This window comes from Gobio gobio (genome assembly GCF_949357685.1).
Source record: "Gobio gobio genome assembly, chromosome: 6".
Taxonomy (NCBI): Eukaryota; Metazoa; Chordata; class Actinopteri; order Cypriniformes; family Gobionidae; genus Gobio; species Gobio gobio.
Window position 1 is genome coordinate 13,727,477 of NC_137102.1, and position 16,697 is coordinate 13,744,173.

The 16,697-nt window shown below is 38.9% G+C and overlaps 1 protein-coding gene across 2 annotated transcripts in view; it reads left to right on the top strand.

Annotated features, from left to right (window-relative positions):
- The first annotated feature begins 3,768 nt into the window (after window positions 1–3,768).
- The window catches only part of rreb1b (ras responsive element binding protein 1b), a 41,543-nt gene continuing 28,614 nt past the window's right edge, over window positions 3,769–16,697 (top strand). The window contains exon 1 of one of the 2 annotated variants that reach the window (XM_079820090.1): window positions 3,769–4,072. The gene's annotated coding sequence lies outside the window, so the exon portion shown is untranslated. The remainder of the gene's footprint in view (window positions 4,073–16,697) is intronic. The other variant, XM_079820089.1, reaches the window with a different exon arrangement.

The window sequence follows — 16,697 nt, forward strand, 5'->3', positions numbered from 1 at the left end:
AAAACATCTTATAATTTAGATTGATAGTAATAGTAAACGTTTTAAGTCTTTCCTCGGTGGGCTAATCATTTGTAACCCAAATTTGCATAAGTAAAATCATAATTTGAAACTTCTAAAAGGAACTCACGTGACGAAACACGCGTGCTCTAAATATGTCAATGTTTTATTCAGTGCTCTTTTCGCAGGTACCAGCATATAGCCTGAATGGGTAGTGTGCGATTTATTCATAAATGGGAAAGGAACGTGCCTTAAGCGCTGCCAAGCGATCAGTTTTTGAAACAACATACATATTAAAAACAGACATTTAGCCTACAGGAAACTGCAGATTGTCTTACATGGATTTACATTCCATTAGCAAAAATCTTGTAGATAATGGAATCTGGGAGCATTTCGTAATTATGTTAATCATTTGTTAAGTATGTTGATCTGATCATATCTTACATGTTAGATAGTTCCAAATCGACAACAAAATGTCAACCTTTTGTAAATAAAACATTTTACTTTTTTCTGACTGGTTCAAATATTTAAAATGTAGCCCACTCATGAGGCATGGCACATATCCTCCTGATAACCAAATGTTTTTTTTGGGGGGTGGGGGGATATTTTTTGACAAAAGTTATTTTATTCATGCTGTATGTTATGCTATGTCCTCTATGGACACCAGGACTGAGGACTCAAACAATGGGATTTTATTTTTCATTCACAATCAATTTTTAGGTTTCAGGATTTTTTTAACCAAACTTGGATGATTCTCAACTTTGTTATGAAAGATTTAACGGAATTAACTGATATACCATTTTACTTTGCAATATGTGAGTAAAATGGCCATAAATGGCTAGTCTCACTCAATACAATGCATCTATACACTCACAGTATTTGCATATTAATGTGTTCTTGGGGCAACATGTAATGAAAAAAGAAGCGTAATAATGGAAGTAATAATTGGCAACATTTTCATAATAATATATAATTTTTCATAGGAATATTAATGTATAATTTCTTTCCCTATTCACTTGTTGTGTCTCCCAAAATACCTGATAAACATGCTTTAAGTCCCGGTGTCCTCTACACTGGATATGTATGAAATCAATGCCCTGATTTTTAACAGAAAGTCATATTTTGATTAGAACCCCATAACATTTTAGATATGTTATGGGGTTCTAATCAAAATATGACTTAATATGACCAGATATGTTGATTTATGACAAACAATTTGAAAATTAGTCAGATTTAAATGATCATTACAAAATATGATCATATTTCCATAAGAGTGCTAAATGAATGTCAGTCAGACCAAAGAGAAGTTACTGTCATGGTGAAACCCCCAAACATTTGGTATCTCTGAAAAGCCCTGAATGTGCTCTTTACAGGACATTAAAACTGTGACATGTATGGTGTCAGAGAAATTCACTAAAATGTAATGTTCACCACAGAGACATCTATTCCTGGGTCCCATGAGGATTTAGTAAGAGGCTCAAAACAAGGGGATCCGGTTTGAGTCTGACCTGGTTCATGTCCTGATCCCATGTCCATTCTCCTGCTCTCACCCTTACTTTCCTGCCTCCACTCGATAATACACTCTAAAAAAATGGTGCTATATGGCACTAAAACTGGTTCTTGGCTCGTAATCATAGGGGAACCACTTTTGGTGCTATATAGCACCATATCTTAACATGTTCTGTATAGGGTAGCGGTGCTATATAGCACCTCAGCCAAAGAACCGCTGAAGAACCAAGATTGAAGCGATTCCCCTATGATTACGAGCCAAGAACCACTTTTAGTGCCATATAGCACCATTTTTTTTGGAGTGTACTATACAATAAACCATTACACATTAGACAACCAAAAACTATTTCTTAAATACAATAAACTGAATAAAATAGTAGGGTACAGTTTCCAGTTTTGATTGCTTTGAGACCATAAGCAGTACATATCCTTTGCCATCAGATGTCGCTGTTGTAAAATAAATAAGGCTTATTGTGTGGTTACTGGAAGCACGCTTCCCTGACACATGCTCATACACAGGTATTTCAAATATTAGATCATCCATACGTGTATCGGCACACGTTCTCACACTCATCACAACATAGATATGAGTTGTAGACTACCTGTTAGCTGTATTGCCTTGAACTGTCAGCAATTATTTTGAATTCATTGTGTTCGACCTCATCACTTTTTCAGTTTTCACTTTAGAGATTGTAAATATCATTATATGCAAACAAAAAACTTTGAATATTAACTAATAATAAAAAAAATTGTAAAAGAAACAATAAAGAAAATAAGGGGGGGGGGGGGGTTAACACGGCTAATATCGTGTTAATACAAAGGAACTTGGAGTTTTCTGCAGGATGGAGAACACCATGTAGGCCAGAGGCAATTATCCAGGTCACTGTGGGTCAGAGACATTGCTTAGTATACCAACACAAGGTCACCCTCATGTGATTACATAAGGTGATGCAGAGACTGCTCTCTAGTGGCAGCACAAACACAAACTCACTCAATGCTGCTGCTGTGACACCTCTCAGGTATTAGAGTTATTTAAACCACTAAAGGAGACGCATTTTTAAGACATTTTAAGGCAGCTTGAGTTACCTAACCTATACACATTTCAAGCAATGATAATGATGACTTAAGATAAATGTTTTGAAAGACCTCACCAAAGAATGTCTATAAAATGGAAGCATGCATCTGCCATAAATTATGTTTATATATATTTTTTTTAATCTACTCCCTTTTAAAATAATTTTCACTCAAATTGAGCAAATATGCAGCATGGAGGTGGGAAAAGCGAATAATCTCAGTTTTTCAAGACATACAGATTTGATTGGTTTATGCAAAAAACTACTTGTAACCAAAAACATCTTTGTGGTTGTGGTTGTATTTGGATTTTTTTTTTCAAGCATGCATTGCAACAATTTTTTTTTTTTTTTTTTTACAAAAGTAGGCCTATTTGCACACTGAACTACTCAAACATCATTAATCAATATAACTAGACAAAGCTTTAAAGGACTTCTAGTATAATTGCATAATGAGTTAAGAGCCACGATTTACACAGGGCTGTTGTCGATTTTCACAGAAAACTCAGTAAAGTGGGCCTATAGAATTGGGTGTTACCTCAAATTAGCTCGTCTTTCTTTGACATTTACCTCATAATTTGTCTCTGAAACTATTAAATGCCCCTCCACGGTATTTTTTTTAGATGACGGATGCTCCATCACAGTATTTGACGACCAACAGGTGTTTGTCTTGTGATAGAAAGAAGGCGCCAAAGCGCGAGATGAGTTGCATCATCAGCCGTTTTTCACATAGTGAAACTGGGGTCCCGTCGCTATCACGTTTATATTTTCAGGCATTTTATATTATTTACGCAACATAAAATAGCTAGGCCTATATATTATTTACACAAAATATACGTTATTTATAAATGTATCACAAAATATGTTTGTATGCCTACAAAATGTTTTAAAAAGCCCATGTTGTTACACACTTGTTGCTATAACAACTATCTATCTATCTATCTATCTATCTATCTATCTATCTATCTATCTATCTATCTATCTATCTATCTATCTATCTATCTATCTATCTATCTATCTATCTATCTATCTATCTATCTATCTATCTATCTATCTATCTATCTATCTATCTATCTATCTATCTATCTGTTAATCAGTTGGATGAGGCTGAAGGAGTGAAGTTTTCCACCCCTCCCGTAGAGATGCTCACAGCTGAACTCCAGTGGCAGCCTCAGTAACACACGTCCCCTTGGAGACTAGAGCAACACGTGATGCGTCTACTTATCACGTTCACTGAGCAGCGCTCAGGAACACACTTTGAGGAAAAAGTGACTTTTCTGACCCTCACTCGTCGGAAGTGTCGATGGCCATCATTCCTTTAGGGAGCTAACAGAGTGGGCGATGTGAAGTATCCAGTTGGCGAACTTTGCACATCCTCAAATACGCCATTTTGATCGCTCTCCGGAACAAGTTTGCAGTTTTTTTTCGAAGTCCATCATCTCTTTTCACCATCACCATGTCTCAGCGCAATCAGCCCAACCCCGACAAAGTCAAGCGTAAGTATTGAGCACTTTTCTACATGTTGTTGTTGTTGTTTACGTTCTCCATCCTGCCGACTGCAAACTTTGGTGGATGGATACTTTGTTGGAAGTTTTTTAAACTTGGAAGGCCGAAGATGTTGAGATGATGTCCGAACTTTTTTTTCTTCCTCGCACGGGGTTTGTGCTTCCTCGTTTCATTCTCGCATCCAAAGGTTGAACGCCTGACTACAGGAATTCACTCGCGTCTAACCAGCGCACATGTATTCAACCAGCATACCTTAGTTTACTTAACCACTTTAATTAACCATACACCCAGTGTCATTAATATGGCTTTATCTGCAACAAGACAAAATGTTTCGCTCGTATATTGTCATCGAAAGTGAGTATTTTATAGTGAACCGAAGCATCCACATCAGAACTTTGATCGAGGCTAACGCGTGGGGGGTTGGACATGCTTCCCTTTATATTTTGACCTTGTCGGGACATGTTGTATTTACGTTTTATTTGCACTTTCGACTTTTTTTCACCGTCGACGAGTCATTATTGTTCCACAGACAATCATCGTATCGTCTGTCACACTTTGCAAACTGAACGCTTGGGAATGTCAAAAGTTTTAAAGGAGGAAGTTCGCTGTCGTCGTGACTATCTTTGGGTTGGGTTTGCTGCACGAGATGAACGTCGAAAAGTTCTTCAAGAAAAGTCGGGTTTTATTGGCTATTTGAACTAAGCAGCCACATCGACGATACCATTTAAAACATCTCAATTTGAGATAGCTAATTACTAGGAGGATGCATCGTTCGTGCGGGCGTTTCGATAGAGGCTGTGCTTGTGCCCTCCTCCCATCATCCTCCGTTCGTTCTCGCGTCTCTTTGGAGAATCAGCATGTGCAGAGATCCAGATGAGCAGTTCACATTCCATTACCAAATTCAACACTGGGCTCCAGGAGGCCTGCAGTGGCAGCATCATTCACTCGCCGAGTCCTCTCAATCTGCTGACTTTAAACTACACCGTGGTTGTTTTGTACAGCAACTTCCATCCCCTGCACTGTCAGAAAAAAATGTACACAATTGTACCTTCGGGGTACAATAGCGTGGTACCCATAAAGAGACAACTTTGCATCATATCTACCCATAAATGTTTGCAAATTAGTACCCTAGAGTAGTAGTATGTACTCTTTAGGTACTAATGTGAACTCAGTAAAGAAATTACAAAGATGTTTCTATAGGGAACTGCCGTTGTGACAAGCTATTTTACCTCTAAAGGTCAAATTTTTGCCCTCTGCGAGTGTGTAGCTTTAGATGATCATCTGAGGATATTGCTGTGGTTTATGATGACCTTCGGCATGTAAGCTATGGTATATATTAATTTACAGCCATGGGTCCCCTAAGGTACTCCAGGGGATCCGGAGGGACCATAGGCTATATAAAATATAGAATTAAATTATAAAACTAGCAAATTATCTGATCATATAGTGTAATATATGTTTTTATACTGAGTCAGTAAATGTGGAAAACCTCTGATTTCGAGGTTTTATGTTTGAAACGTATTACTTTCATTGTGCCCATAATCATCACAATTTAATTGTGAGAAACTTTGCTAATCAAAGATAAGTCGCTATCCTTTGTGTAATGGCAATGTGATCTTAAAAGATTAAGCCATTGTAAATGTGCTCTGAACCAGGATGAGAACATGTTGCTTCATCACCTTAAGCAAATAATTTACTACTTTGTTTCTCTATTGCTTTTTATAAGCAGACATTTTAAGATTTTCTTTTTAATCAACGACGTCTACCGTTTTCTCCATGCAGAGAGGCAAGGTTAAAAACCTAATCCTCCTTTTCTCATTTTCCTAATAGCTGCTGCTCTCACAATGCAGGCTGATGTAGGGTGGAGATGTGTTTGTTCAGACGCGTAAAGCAAGAAGACCATTGAAAATTCAAAGGCATGTTCTAGTGAACAGTCAACCAGTGGTCTGCGCTGTAATCTCCTCTGTCCTCAGCAGGGAGTCGCCAGAGTTGAATAGAGTAAACCCATTGTGATCATCAGAGCTGCCGTGCTGATAGTGATAGAAAGGGTCCATCAGCTTTTACTCCACTTTGTATTCAAACACTTTAGAGTCTCAAAGCCCAACAAACAAGCTTAATGAGTGGATGGATTTGTTTTGTGCTTTTATTTTGGTCTATTTGAATATCAAGATGCAGCCATGGGAAATTAAGTTCAGTACACCTTGATTCATATAAATTCATTAAAATCAACTCTTGGGGGTTCCCTAGTAAACTTCCCTTGACAAACATGCCCAACTGTGATTGTTTGCACAGTGTAAAGACAGAGGGGCTGGTCTGTTGAAGTCCCGGACTGGATGGAGAAACTAGTTGGTCACCTTACCGAGCCTTTTTGCCCCTAGTGATGGGTGTTTTGTTCACTCATCCATGGGTAGAGATGGGCGTCCTGTTTCGCTCTGGAGCTATTTTTAACCCGTCTATTTTAGATAAGATTATGTTCCCTCTCCCTCATAGGGAATGGGAAGCATGGTTTGGTCCTGGCGTCTGACACTGTACCTGTAGGGCTTAAGAAAGTTAGTTTGCAGATGGATGCTACTGTGTACATGTTTTGATTCAAATTTAAGAGATGGACTTTAACAATGTTTGATTTATGGCCAAATTGAGATGGATGTTGAAGGTTGGCTCTTTTGAAAGAATAGTTCACCTAAAAATGAGGAAAGTTTGGTCGGTATTAACTCATCTTCATGTTGTTCTAAACCTGTATAACTTTCTTAATCTCAAAAATGTCTCAAAAATGTCCATACAAGTGAATGGGAGCCAATGACTTTCATTGTGTGGACAAAATTAGTTCTTAAAAAAAACTTTTTTTGTGTTTTGCATAAGAAATAGTCAGAGTCAGGTCTGGAATGACATGAGGATGAGCAATTTTTAGTTTTGGGGTGAACTGTTCCTTTAATGCTACTGTTTATATGATAATTGGTCTTCTTGTTTAGTCAAGGGATAACAAATGGACTGTTCATATTACTTAATGTTTCGGTGTTACAAACTGTTATGTGGGGACTTCTGTATGAACAATGAACAGTGGGTCATTGGGACAGAAGAGATTAAATTAGAGGTGCCCAAACCAAGGCCTGCGGGCCAAAGTTGGCCCCTGATGACCTTTGATTTGGCCCGTCACAAGAGGATTTAAAAAGAAAAAATACATGCCAAGCATATATTCACTTCTAGTTAATTAAATTTTTTTGGTTTTATATTTGCATTGAAATGTAGAGAATGTAAATGTACACTTTAATATAGTTGGATATAATGCAACATTTATTTTCTGTCCACGGACTAAATTGTTCACATTTGAAATTATAAAAGTGTAAAGAAAAGTGAAACTCTTCTTGAAAATGCTTTGGTGTAAGTGGAACGTGGATGACAGGAAATAGAGCAGCCTGTGTGGATAGAGGAAGTTAGAAAAAGATAGAGACAATGGGTACCGTATCCTTACCCCTTTAGTTTGAGAATTAAGTTGTGTGATAGTCAATCAAACAGGTCATAATAGTCAAACTGTGATGTTTTACCACAATCATAAATAGTTTAACTTGCTAACACTCCTTTTTGAGGGATTGTGAGCTTTGCTTTCACTTTTTTTTTTACGTTTGTCTGAGAGAAAAAGAAGACGAATCACACACGGCTTCGCAGGCCTCCTCCTTTGCCTCCCTCTGCTACTTCCCCCGCCCCTCTTCTCCCACCCTGCCTCTGTTGCTGACTAAACAGTTTTTTCAGCTGGCAGTTGCCCACAGTCTGTGAATTTTTGATAGCTTCTAGAGAGGGAGCACAGCGAAGGGAGGCGGAGATGCTGAAGAAACGCTCTTGTTGCGCATTAAGGAGTGAAGGAGGGAGACTGAAACGGGAAGATGGCAGGTCGAGTCACATTGTGGAACCAGTTCGTCTTGTACTAGCATTCTTTGTACTTCAGACTTCCCAGTTTCGTGTTCAAGCATTGAACAGACATTTGAAAAGATATGAAAATATGCCTGTGGCTTATTCAATTGCATTACATTTAGGAGCTGCTAAAAGTCCAAATTTTGCTTTGGAAACTGACAGGAAAAAGTTGACTTGTAATCTAATGGTGCAGTGAGTGGTGTCAGGTCATGCATAATTTTATGAAATCTCATGACAAAGCTGTGACTTTCGTTTCAGTTCCAGTTGATTGTAGTGATTCATGAGATGAGGGAGGGACTGTGTATGACTGGGAGTGCAGGAGTCATTTAACTGGGAAATCTAGGTGTGCACTGCAGGTTGAAAAACCGATGTCATTATGTTACTGTTGCGCTAACCTGCATCATACAGTCTCATCTCGCTAAGCGCAAGGAGAGCTTCACAGAGAAATGTCCCGGCTGAGGACAGATCCTCTTCTGTGTCTCTGAGAGCGATGTGCAATGGGAAACAGATGTTGCTGGGCTGTTAGTTCAGTGCTTTTCTTCAAAGAGCCTCAATTAGCGTGTCCGTATACAGAACGACTTCGTGAGACATATTTTGTCAGCTCCATAGATTTGTTATTGTAAATTCCAAGTTTAGGTGTGCAGCACTGTTTGCATCGATTTGTCTTGAATTTTCCCCCATTTATGGCAAACAAAGGAATTACAAGGATAGTTCACCCCCAATTTATTTTTAAAATCATGCTGTTTTAAGCCACAATGTGTTTTTCTCTGTAAAGCACAAAAGGGAAAAATTTAAACAATATCCTGAACACTCTTTGCCTTGTAGTGAAGCTCCAAAATGACACAAAAGCACCTTTAAATGATCAAAAATGATCCGATGGCTCTACAGTTTATGTCTTGTTGAGTCCATACAATAGCAACTGTATTAGAAATAATTTTGAGTTAAAATTATGACCCGCCCTAGCTGAGAAAAGTAGTCCTACTTGATTCTTGGAAAAATTGCTATTGAGTCATTTTTTTAATGAATACATTGAACCAGTTCACAAGAACTGTTTTAATGATTCATTTACAAATCAGAACGATCCGATTCATTTGATTCAGCTTATTGATTCAGTAATCTCACTGAACTGCTAGATTTGCATGTTATTGATTTAACTTTTAGTTTGATTTTCACACAAAACCTTTTGGAATATAGCGCACAAGTCATATGAACCACCTTTATGTTGTAATATGTCCTTTTGGAGCTTATTATGTTTAAAATAGTGGGCAGGATCTTCAAAATTTACAAGTATCATGGTTTGGAGCAACATGACAGTGATGACAAAGCACACTCATTCACCAGCACATCTATCTCATTAGTGAGTGCTTCATGGCACATTATCACAAGATCTTGCCGTATCATCTGATGTCATGTTCAGTGGAGCTTTCATAATGTGTTAGTACCTTTTAAAAGCTTTTTTTCAATGGGATTCTTAAAAAAACTAGAACAGGTTATGAACAATATGAAGTCACGCTAGCCGAAAGATGCTAAAAGTCGACTGTTGTCAGTCGACAGGATTAAGGTGATTCAAGCAGTTCTCTAGCAGCCTCTCCCAAAATGCCCTGAGGCAGTGTAGACAATGCAAAATGGCGTCTTTTCAGGAGGAGAAATCCAGCCGCTCCCGTCTCTTCCAGCTCTTAGAAAATAAGACACACAGTGTGTGGCTCACCATCCTGGCTCTCACTAATGTCTGATAATCCACGCTTGCTACAGCTTTGTCCAATTCCCAGCTATGTTAAGTGTTCAATCATTTAAACAAAATTACTTCCTCACATACATTTAGCAACTTACTTAACATTTGCATTACACACTACAGCAATATTTTTTTTTTTACTTTACTAAAACTTAAATGTGGGACATTGATTTCAAACAACTGATACATTTAAAAAAGGATTTTGAAGCTTGTTTTCATGTAGTTTTCAAATGCTTGAAAGTTTAATAGGAATTGATTGCATTAAGTTGTGTTTTGAGAGTTTATTCTCATATAAATTAACTAATCACCATTTTCAAAAGCTTGTTGAGGAGGAGAGGATTCCTGACAGAACAGGACAGGGAAAACAAAACATGGAAATGAGGCAAAGGTCACTCCTGGTTCTTTTGTAGCTCGGTTCATCTCAGGGTTGCAGTAAATATTAACTTGCTTATCACAGTGTATGGGATGTGTTCTTTTAGCAAACTAGAATGAGACAAAGAACTTGAAGAAGCAAAATGAACACCAATGATTAGGTATTTTAATCTGATTATCAGGTTGTGAGTCTTAAAGACGCCATGATGACATGAGGCATGGCTTTTATTTCTGTTTTTAAGCTAGTGTATGTCATTTAAATTCTAAAATTAGCACATACACTCATCTAAAGGATTATTAGGAACACCTGTTCAATTTCTCATTAATGCAATTATCTAATCAGCCAATCACATGGCAGTTGCTTCAATGCATTTAGGGGTGTGGTCCTGGTCAAGACAATCTCCTGAACTCCAAACTGAATGTCAGAATGGGAAAGAAAGGTGATTTAAGCAATTTTGAGCGTGGCATGGTTGTTGGTACCAGACGGGCCGGTCTGAGCATTTCACAATCTGCTCAGTTACTGGGATTTTCACGCACAACCATTTCTAGGGTTTACAAAGAATGGTGTGAAAAGGGAAAAACTTCCTGTATGCGGCAGTCCTGTGGGCGAAAACGCCTTGTTGATGCTAGAGGTCAGAGGAAAATGGGCCGACTGATTCAAGCTGATAGAAGAGCAACTTTGACTGAAATAACCACTCGTTACAACCGAGGTATGCAGCAAAGCATTTGTGAAGCCACAACACGCAAAACCTTGAGGCGGATGGGCTACAACAGCAGAAGACCCCACCGGGTACCACTCATCTCCACTACAAATAGGAAAAAGAGGCTACAATTTGCACGAGCTCACCAAAATTGGACAGTTGAAGACTGGAAAAATGTTGCCTGGTCTGATGAGTCTCGATTTCTGTTGAGACATTCAGATGGTAGAGTCAGAATTTGGCGTAAACAGAATGAGAACATGGATCCATCATGCCTTGTTACCACTGTGCAGGCTGGTGGTGGTGGTGTAATGGTGTGGAAATATTTTCTTGGCACACTTTAGGCCCCTTAGTGCCAATTGGGCATCGTTTAAATGCCACGGCCTACCTGAGCATTGTTTCGGACCATGTCCATCCTTTTATGACCACCATGTACCCATCTTCTGATGGCTACTTCCAGCAGGATAATGCACCATGTCACAAAGTTCGCATAATTTCAAATTGGTTTCTTGAACATGACAATGAGTTCACTGTTCTAAAATGGCCCCCACAGTCACCAGATCTCAACCCAATAGAGCATCTTTGGGATGTGGTGAACGGGAGCTTCGTGCCCTGGATGTGCATCCCACAAATCTCCATCAACTGCAAGATGCTATCCTATCAATATGGGCCAACATTTCTAAAGAATGCTTTCAGCACCTTGTTGAATCAATGCCACGTAGAATTAAGGCAGTTATGCTTTAAGGGGGTCAAACACATTATTAGTATGGTGTTCCTAATAATCCTTTAGGTGAGTGTATATGCAACATTTCTCATCTGGGAAAATGGACCAAAAATATTGATGACTCATCCTGTATTACACAGATGTTTATCCAATCAGATTCTCCTAGAATGAGAATGCCCCTCCCCTCATTATCATCTGCAACTGACTAGCAAATAGCAAATCCTCTTTTTATAGCTGTGCTGCATCTAAAACATGTTGTCAGTATTAAAGTGAGCAATATAATCATAATTTTAAAACAAATAATACAATCAGAACATAGTAATGTTCTTTATCTCTAAACTGGACAGCTTGCTCAACAGTGCCCTCCATCTTTCTATGCTCATTACTTTAATGCAGATTAGTTTTATAATATGCATAAATGTTTACCAAGTAAACAGAAAAAGCTAATTTCAGCCAATCAGAGAGCTGTTCTCTGTACCTTCCCCCATCCCCAACCAATCACAGCATTGTGTCTTTACTATTTACTGTGTTTACATGTTTTTTGTGTAAATGCAGCCATGCCACTTGGTTTAAGCATCATTCTCTTTCGTTTGGGCTACTAACAATGTGAGTATACCACAACTCAGTCAAACAGCTATGTTTGAGATAATCATTAGATAGGACAGACTAAAAACCAAATAAAGTAAATAGACGTTTTACCTTTGGCCAACCATTTCCAGCTGTGCAGAGGTCTGTGTTATCTGCATTTACACAGCCAGCATGTAACGTACAATTAGGAGTTTAGAAACAAACATTGAAAATTGTCCAAACGTGAACATATGTAGAATGTTAAAATAGCTGAAGAACTATGATGCCATTTTTTTCCCCCATCAATTTAGCTTTCATCATAATCTAATTGTTTCTGTCAGTCTTGAGTTTGAACTGCACTGCCTCAGATCAGTGTGCTCACCAAGGCAAAGTACAGAAGATTATGAGGTGGACCACGGTAAGAGAGGGATTAGTATACACACGCATATGGACTCTGCCCACAGAAAATGACTTGGTGAAGGTTTTACTGACATTTAGGGGCTTCCAACCCCTTCTTATCAATTTCTCTACATGCAGTTTCCATTTGTTTAACATGATAATGCGGTAAAACATTGCATTTTTATGTCAGTAATATTAGTTAAAAGGATAGTTCACCCCCCCCCCCAAAAAAAAATCTGTCATCATTCTGTCCCTCTATAGACAGCTACACAACTGACACTTCGACGCTTCAAAAAGTTCATAAAGAGATCGTAAAACTATGAATTAAGCGCTTTAGTCCAGATATTTTGAAGAGACACGATCGCTTTATATGATGAACAGATTGAATTTAGGCTTTGATTCACATATAAACATTGATCAGCGAATATAAACAGAAGCTCAACCGAACCTGCTTGACGCACAAGAACAAACCTCATTGGCTCTTGTGGAAGCTCAAACATGCGGCGTAACACACGAGAATGAACCTCATTGGTGCTCGCACGTCAAACAAGCATGCTTGAGCTTCCGTTTACCATAACTGATGTGCGAGTTGATGAATGTTAATATGTGAATAAAAGCCTAAATTCAATCTGTCCAGCAAATAAAGCGATCAAGTCTCTTCAGAGAATTTTGACTAAACCGCTCAATTAATATGGATTAGTTTTACGATCTCTTTATGAACTTTTTGATGTGTCGAAGTGGTAGTTGCGTAGTATGGAGGGACAGAATCGCTCAGATTTTATTAAAAATATCTCCATTTGTGTTCCAAAGATGAACAAAATTCTTACGGGTTTGTAATGACAGGAGGGGGAGTAATTAATGACAGAATTTTCATTTTTGGGTGAACTATCCCTTTAATCCAAATGGCTAATGTTGAATGGAGACCATCTTTGCACTGCCCCCTCCAAACGTATCCTGTATGTTACACCCTCACAGTGGCGGTCTGTCCACTGGCACCAGAGCCGCTCTAACACAAAGTCTTACTTATTTCAGCAATGGCTGTTGTGTATGCGTGAGCACAGTGGATTATTTTCGCAAAGGCAGTTTGCTTTTCTCCGTTCTAGCTTTTGACAAGCGCCATGTGGTTGACAGACAACCTCCGGCTGTTTCCAGCAGTTACTCGCTCAAATAAGCCTTGCAGTGTCACCTGACTGCTCTGACTGGATTGGTCGCATTAGACGACAGGGCCCTCGAGGAGGGGTGGGGCTTAGGGGGTGGGACTCCGTGGAGTCAGTGAATGGTGGTTTCTATGGTGACCAGCGGTCAGTGATGTGGCCCTGTACTTTGATCAGGGTTGCCCTGAGGAGATGGACACAACGGTCACATTTGAGCAGAAGAACATTCTTGAGATGAAAAGCCTATGTGTAGTTTATAATTAAGCCCCATTGGTGACTTATTTTATGCAGAAGTAGTCTGCGTGCATGCAAGCTCATGCATGCATGCATGCTCATTCAGAGGCGCAAGAGTGGGCGCGCTGAATAGACAAAGTCTGTGTCTGATGATAAGGACTTTGAAAAAACTCAGTTGAAGGTGGGTGGAGAAGGACAGAGGGCTGGTCAGGGTGGATATAACAGACATTAGAAGCAGAGGGAGCTGGCATGCAGGCGGGAGGCTGCGAGTTCTGCAGTGGAGACAGCGAGCGTAAACATGCGTAACACTGCCAAATACACTTTCTGACCTACTTCAGCTTACTGGGAATACACTGTATTGTCTGGCCCGAGACAGTGGCTGTCTGTGAGGCCTCAAAACCTCAAATCCTTCACCGAGCGATTCATTCCGCTGCAGAAGATGGCCCTCTTCTGCAGATGGGTTTGGAGAAGGACGGTGAGATGGAGAGACATCAGGGGGATGGTGGGATGGGGGGGTTGTGAAATAATGACCAGAAGTGTACGCTTGGGTAAATCTGCACTGGGATTGAGTTTTAAATAGCCTGGAATGCACAGTGCTGAAAATGGGTGGTAGTTCAGAGAGCTCAGCCTGCTATACTGCAGAACACGTCACATCACAGGACAGCAGCTGTATGTGACAGAGGAAGTTAGGGTCTCCTCACAGTGAATGGATGGTTACGCTCTGGTTCCACAGACTAAAAGAGGGCCTGCGTGTGGTTTGCTGGGCCAAGAGGTGAATTTTTTTCTTTGCTAAAATAACCTTGACATTAGCGGTGCACCAAAATGAATATTTTAGCTGATCACTGAAACCGAAATTAAAGTTTTTAACTAGCCAAAACCATAACCAAAAATAATTTGGGTAATTGAAATCTGTGTGATGTTCAGAGTCTTGTGTTAATGCACATGATAAATGAAACCAATGGTAACAGGTGAAGTACATTAGTACACGACTGCACAATATATCACTTGATACACAATATATAGGTACCAGTTATTTATTTTTAATTTATTTTTAGTATCAGTATTGGTCAGGATTTGACACCATCTAAGGCTCACTCAAAGTTAATGTTTAAAAAAACTATAATATAATTTAATAACGCTCCTAAACAATCGTTTGCTAATTTGAAAGGAATATACATTTTTCATACTGTAGTTCACATAATAATTTTGTAATGACTAAATTTGCTAGGGTTATTACCGGTAACTAAAACTGATATAAAATAAAATATATACAAAACTTTCAGCTAGTTGGCAGGGCCACATTTCTAATTTTCGTTTAAGTTGAAGTAGGCCTACTAAAATAACTAAATCTAAATAAACATAATAATAATAATAATAATTTGTTACGTTTATATAGGTCTTTTCTGGGTACTCAAATCTTTTTACATAAGGATAGTTTTCATTAAGTTTCATTAAGATAATAAATGCTGTAGAAATATTGTTCGCTCTTAGTTCATGTTAACTGATGTAAAATCTAATGCAACAAAAAAAAAACCCCAATACAAATGACAGATACATCAAAATTATTACAATGTTACTCCAATTAAAAATGAAAACAAAATATAATAGTATATATGTGATACTAAAATAACACTGCTTGTAGCATTTAAAATGACTGATTTTAGTTTTAGTGTTTAATTTTTAATATTGCAACATGACAAGTTTTCACCATCGCTCAGAATTGGCCAGTGCATCCCTATTATCGAAAGTTTGTTTTCCACTTTTTGTGAGTGTGTAATAGCCAGTAGCTCATGAATCAAACACTGTGAGCATCCCTCCACCCAAACACAAATAAAACATATTTTTGGATCTTATTGACTTCTCACTGGAGTTCATCCTCTCTGTGTGATGTCATGGTTTGTGCTGGAGCTCCTGGCCTGGTTGCCTGAAACAAAATGGTTGCTGTATGCAATAAAAGCCAAAGGTCACGTCAGGGCCACCTGTTTGGAGTGACAGCTGAGTGCTGCTTTGCCAAGGGCCTCATGTGGTCCCCTCCTCCCCGTTAACCCCTTGTGTTCATTCCAATCAGAGTTTCGAGCACATTTCTTGATTTGTCTCGGTCTTTAACTACTCCCTCACCTGCTAGAAAATCTAGCTGAAACCAGCCTAAAGTGCTAGCTGTGTTTTGGAACATGATAGTTGGTCTGCCAGCTCAGCCAGGTGCCCAACAGCTGGTTCTCCAGTTGGCCAAACACCTAAACCAGTTAGAAACCAGCTATTACGTTGTACAACACAGATTTTCTATTTTTGTTTTTCAATTTTACTCATCTTACTTTTCATATTTGATATGAAGAAGAATTGCAATACACGTTTTTATAGTGCTTGTAACATTTTATAGTGCTTATTCTTATGTGACTAAAATGTTATATTTATCTATTTTCCGCCTGGATAACATTGCAGAAATGAAATGACATAACATTGCAGAAATGAAATGACATGTCATATTAAGGACATTTGAAAAGGAAAGTGTGAAGGAAATGCTGCAGAAGTTTGTGATGAAATAAGATAGAGTTGGTTAGGATGTAGGAGGAGGAGAACCACCCAGAGAGAGAGAGAGCGAGAGAGAGAGACGGGAGGTAAGAGCTGAGCAGTAGAACCAGTTTAACCAGAAACCTCTCCTCTTGTCAGGAATCCTCCTCCTGGTTTTCGGAGCACTGTAGCCCCCATCCCCACCGAGACCCTTCTATTCTGACACCTCCCCCACTCAACACAAACACACATACACACATGCTGAAACTGATACAGGAACAGTGTGGAGTGTAGAGGCAGCAGAACGCGATAGCCCCATGA